Source organism: Kogia breviceps, chromosome 16 (genome assembly GCF_026419965.1).
Source record: "Kogia breviceps isolate mKogBre1 chromosome 16, mKogBre1 haplotype 1, whole genome shotgun sequence".
NCBI classification, from domain to species: domain Eukaryota; kingdom Metazoa; phylum Chordata; class Mammalia; order Artiodactyla; family Physeteridae; genus Kogia; species Kogia breviceps.
Genome location: NC_081325.1, coordinates 11,811,869 through 11,817,868, shown reverse-complemented (window position 1 = coordinate 11,817,868; position 6,000 = coordinate 11,811,869).

Here is a 6,000-nt window from a genome sequence, read left to right as displayed (position 1 = left end):
GACCTTTGCTGATAAAGATGAAATGCCTGAGTACCACGGCACATGACAGATGAGGGGATAAAAAGCTCAGGGATATTGGCACACTAGAATATATATGCATTCAGGGGATGCGTGAGGCTGAAAGAGTTACCAGAGGATTGTTTTCGTGAAAAGCCCCAGAGGAGACAGCATTCACCAGGGTCATGAGGAATGTACAGATGAGAGGATTACTATGGGTCAGGTAGTGGCCAGGACCTGTACGCGCATTATCTCATTCTGACCACTCGACTGCGTGAATTAGGTACTAGCTTATCCCCATTTGGTAGAGTCCTTAGAAGCTAAATAGCAACCACTCAGTCAATAGTAACTGAAATTGTAGTCGATATCATTTTTACTGTTGTTGTTATTTTAAATTTAACTATAAGCCTCTCGCGTATGTATCTGATATTACTCAAGCTAAAAAAGACACAGAACTATTTCTATCTAAAATTGTGTTGCTTGCTGTTTCTTTCAAGCTTCCATCCCAAACACTAAATCAATTTAAGATATATTTTAAGACTATCTAATACTGCAACAAATCGCTTTATGTTATTTTCTGTTTTTTTTTTTTTTTTTTTTTTTTTTTTGTGGTATGCGGGCCTCTCACTGTTGTGGCCTCTCCCGTTGGGGAGCACAGGCTCCGGACGCACAGGCTCAGCGGCCACGGCTCACGGGCCCAGCCGCTCTGCGGCATGTGGGATCTTCCCAGGCCGAGGCACGAACCTGTGTCCCCTGCATTGGCAGGCGGACTCCCAACCACTGCGCCACCAGGGAAGCCCCGGTTTATGTTAAATAGCCCCTTCAAAAATAATTCTAGGAGAGATAGATACTTGGAAAAATCAAATGCTTAAGCTGAAACCTGGGAGATCCTTTGCATGGCCAGCAAGATGGTTTCAAATCTGTTGTAAAATATTCAGACTGTGCGGTCTGTCTTTTCACATACCAAAAGCAAGACAATATTCTATAACAAATGAATCGAAAGTGGAGAAAACACATTCTGATAGTTCAGGTCACTTGTAGCAGTTTGGGTTATTGGGTAGTTGATTTGAAAATGTGATTATTATTTAAGATGTCAAAACACCTGTTAATTTGATGTCAAATATGGATGTAATAATAATAATTATTATTTGAAATCTAAAGTACAACACTTAGTTATTCAAGTTTAATTCAGTTAACCTTTGAAGAGCTAAGTGCTGTGTGAGGACCAATTATCATTTTGTTTTAGCAGTTTGAATTTGGCTACATGTCTGGATACCAAAGCAAAGTAATTGTTTGTATTGAGTTTATAAATTAATAGCCTGAAATATATATTTTCAAAAAATATAGTAATTATACATTCAATATGTGCCAGATACTCAGCCAAATTCTGGAGATAGAAGAATAAGATATATCCCTTGCTCTCAAAGATCTCACAGTCTAGTGAGATTTAATTTCGGACGTGTAAGCGTAGATCTTAGTGATCAGTTACATTCCTTCTCAAAAAGTATTGACATCCTAACTTATAAACCTCATGCTTGATTCTCGTGACAGTTAATTTTATGTGCCAGCTGGACTGGATTTCGGGTCTGTCTGTGAGGGAGTTTCTGGAAGAGATTAGTATTTGAACGCGTAGACGGAGTTAAGTGGATTGCCCTCCCGATGTGGACGCTCACCATGGGATTGATCCATTGCTGGCATGAATACAAAGAACCAGCGGGCGGTGGAAGGGAGGACTTGCTCTTCCTGCCTGACTGCTGGACGTGCATCTCAGCCTTCGGCCCTCAGTGCCCTTGTTGAAGGCCTTCAATCTTTGACTGGAAATTACACCCTTTACTCTCTGGTTCTCGGGCCTTTGAACTTACACCACTGGCTTTCTTGGGTCTTCAGCTTATAGGGGGCAAATCATGGGACTTCTCAGCCTCCATAACCATGCGAGTCAAGACCTTACAATCCATTTCTCTCAACCAATGTATCACATTGGTTCTGTTTCTCTGGCAAACCCTGACTAATACAGTTCTTAAGCCCAATCTGAGACAATCAAGATTTCACTTGAAGATGAGCATAGGACTTTAACTCATAAGAACTTAAAACCAAAAGAAAAAAAAATACATTAAAATACAAATTTTTCTTTTGAGCATTTATGGTCCCTGGTATGGAAATGAGATGAAGCAGGATTTGTCTACATATAGTGGACAAAAAAGTCAAAGAGGATATAGACACATTGATATTTTTAATGTTTTCATACTTAAAGTACATTAGGAAAAACATATTACTACATTGTGGCATCACAAAAATATATATATATATGTAATATATATTTACAATAACATATAAAATATACAAATACTATATATATGTGTGTACATATGTATTCATATTTGTGTGTATGTGTGTGCTTATATATGTGTGTGTGTATATATTGTGTATGTATATAATATATATAATTTGTTCATTGTTTCTGGTTCCTGGCATAGAGTTTCAAAACCCCTTGAAATTTCCAAAGTCATAGGGGTGTTTTATTATTCATGAGGAATTCCCTTCAACCACACCTGAGTTTATGCTAATGAGAGGAGGCTCTAGGTAGCTTGAGGATGAAGACTGAGAAAAACCAACCGTGGGATTAGAGGGCTGGAATTTTCAGCCTCATCCTCTGCCCCTCCCCCCCAAATTCTGGTTTAATCTTAATGTTTGCATTATTAGCAGATGTTTCTTTCAGTACCACTTTATATGTAATGTTTGCTTTAATATAAAAATAAAATTTCTCCCAAATCTTCAAGTAATATGGACCCTGTGGGTTGATATTCTGTTTTATTCTATGGCTTTTGTCCCCTTGCCCCATACCACCACTTAACCCCCTGGGTATCTTCTCTGTACACCCCCCTGACCAATCTCTAAGCTACGTGGGAAACACAGCTGGAGGATGAGAACCCAATTCCAGAAAGTGGTTCTGAAACATCAGTGTGGGTAAGATTCATCCTAGGGAAGTTTTGTACAAACGTAGATTTCTGGATGCTAGCCTAGAAATTCTTATTAATAGGTACGGCAGTGGGTCTCAGGAATCTACATTTTATCCAGCACTCAAAGCATGCCTTATATTAATAATCATTGCACTAGGCTTTGAGCAAAACCGCCTTAGGCTTTGATCTCAGCAAAGTGTGTGACTTGAGTCAAACAGTTGACCCCCCCCCGGTCCTCTCTTCCTTATTATAAAACAAGAGGGTTGATTAGATGTACTTGACCATTTCTTCCAGCTCTACAAAGTTCTAGCATTCCTTGATCTGTCATACTCGATTGCAAATAAATCATGAGAAGAGTTATAAGATAAAAAATAAAATCCTCCCTGATTATGGGATACAGATATTGAAGTATAACCCTGCTTTATTCATAAATAATGCTCCGACTTCCTTAATAAAGTCATTTCCACTTTAAAAAACTGTACTTTGTCACACCAGTGCATTAAGTTTTCTACTTTTGTGTCTGTGAGTCATTTAGATTAAATCTAAGATACTGCAGGAGTGTAACAGTATAATTGGTCTCAGGTATTTCATTATTGTGACTGTCAGTACTGTATCCTGTAATTTTCATCAGCATATTAATAAATGCCTTAAGGAAATATAACTTATTTATTCATTGGCAGAGAAACCTATGAAAATATTTTTACAGTAATTATGTTTTGAAAATTCTCATTACAGCATTTATATGATTCTCAATGAATTATTTTATTCCTACCCCCCCAAAAAAAAACACCCTAGACACTGCTATATCTAGGGTAATCACAAAGACACAGACTTTTACATTAAAACTTTGGCTGGGGAAGGGGGAGCATATAACAAATAAGGAGGGGCTGGTGCATAGTAGCCAGAGGATGAGGCATTGAAGTTCCAGATATGTACCTATTATTTTTTACTTTTAAATATGGGCATTAACAATAATATACAAAGCATGGAGAAAAAAGAAAACAGAAAATGTAGATCTAAATAATAGCTGGCAGTAATAGTTTGTATAGGAAAAAGAGTTATATAATGCAAATGCATCAGTATCCCTGGTCTCCCCCTACTTCTAGCACATTCAAATCTGGAACACAAGGATCAGCCCCCCTTTTACCCCAAGAGACCGTTAAAGGATGTGAAAACGAAAGAAACCAAAATGTGGAGACAAACCCATTAGCAGACCCAGAACAGAATAGAGACCCCAGACAAAACCCCACACGTATCTGGTCAAGTAATTTAGGGGTCAACTAATTTGCAGAGAAGAGTGGAAAGGAGTGTCATAAAGACTTCAGGAAATTTTGCAAAGCGTGGGCTTCCAAAGGAATACTGTGTAACTCGTGAGGATTTGGGAGGAAAGTCCTTCCCTCTGTGTACTACCTTCTAGAAGTATATTTGCTCCCAAGGAACGGGGGGCTTCAGGAGTGATGTCCTTCAACCAGTGTGTCCAGCTGCACCTTGTGATGACCCGCGTCGCGCTAAATCTCTTGTTTCCTTCTTCTCCTGTGCGCAAGCCCACCTGACAAGTTCGGGCTGGTTCATAAGAAAAATTGATAGTTGATATTTGAAACTGAAGACAAATTACCGGGAGGATGCATTTTCTGCTCATTCAGTGGCTGTGAAGAATCTGGTGGGAGGAAAGGGAACTTCAAAGGCATCTTTTTCAGTTCACGGCCGTGTGTGCGCCACGCTCCCGAACGCCGGGGCCGCGCGCTGCCCCCGCTTCCACGCCCACGTTCAGCCAGAGTTTTCGCCTCATTCTGTGTGCGCTGTGGTGTTATCATTAATAATATGACTGATATGATGTTAGAGTACTGATTACTAGATTGAGCAGGAAACAGATGGCTTGCTCAAAAGGAGTGATTGAAGAGGTTGAGTGAAGCAGCTGTTTACAAAGGTGCAGCACTGGTTAGGGAAACAGACACGTGATGCTCCTTACTGCAGGGCCGGAAACAGGGGCGGGTCAGGGTGCGCCATCATCATCCCGTGGCCTCACAGGCAAGGGGAGAGAGCGGTTCTCAAAAGCAAAAGAGAGCTCAGCTGTAGGACAGGGCTGTCTGGCAGAAACCGGAGCAGGGGAAAGCAATGGTCTTCCCCCAGGTCTGGCATAGAGGGCCTCAGGCAGACCTCTCTGTCTTGCTGCTCTCAGGAATCCTGCTGGTTCCCCTCTCCATAACCCTGCAGACCCTCCTGGTCAGACTGCCAGGGCAGAGAGCAGGGTGAGAAGGGCAGAGAGTTGTTTTAGAGGGCGAGCAGAGAATATCCTACACAGCTGAAGGATACGTAAAACCAGACCTTTGCAAAAAAAAATCAAACAGACCTTCTTTCAGTGCAGACCTGGCATCTGCCCCATGACTTCCTCATCTGTGTGTAGAGATTGGCTGACCTCACCTTCTCCTTTGCTGCTTATGTGTGGCTCCCTTTTAGCTGTGAGGGAGAAGGTACAATAAGTTCTGGGTGGGGGTGACATCAGCAGAAGGAAACTGCGAAAGCTCTGGGAAAGCATTTGCTTTCCTGATGAAAGTTACAGAGAAAGTAGTGATGTCTTTCCCTCTTATTCCTGCTTTTAACGGGTGTATAATGCCTGGAGTTGAAGTAGACTATTTTTTAGCAATGAGGTAACAAGAATGAAGGATGCTGGTCCTGATATTGTTAAGCCATTGATCCAATGCCAACAGCGCCTACTGCCAGATACTTTAAGTGAGAAAAATAACCTCTGATTGTTTTCTAAGTCTTCATATATTGGGAACTTGGTGCTTGATCAGATATAGGCTGAGTGGAGTGGGTGTGACAGCTAGACTGCTGTCAGGAGCATTTGCAAGAAACTGTGTAACTGAAGCATTTTGGGGACAAAAACTCAAAAATTTAGATCACATAGGTTAAATTAGGGTATCTGTGAGATATCTGTGGGGAAACATAGAATGAGAAGTTGCATTTATATGTCTAAATGAAAGGCTAACTTAGAAATAAAAATTTAGTAATATATGTTATAAATGATAATTCAAGTTTTAGAAGT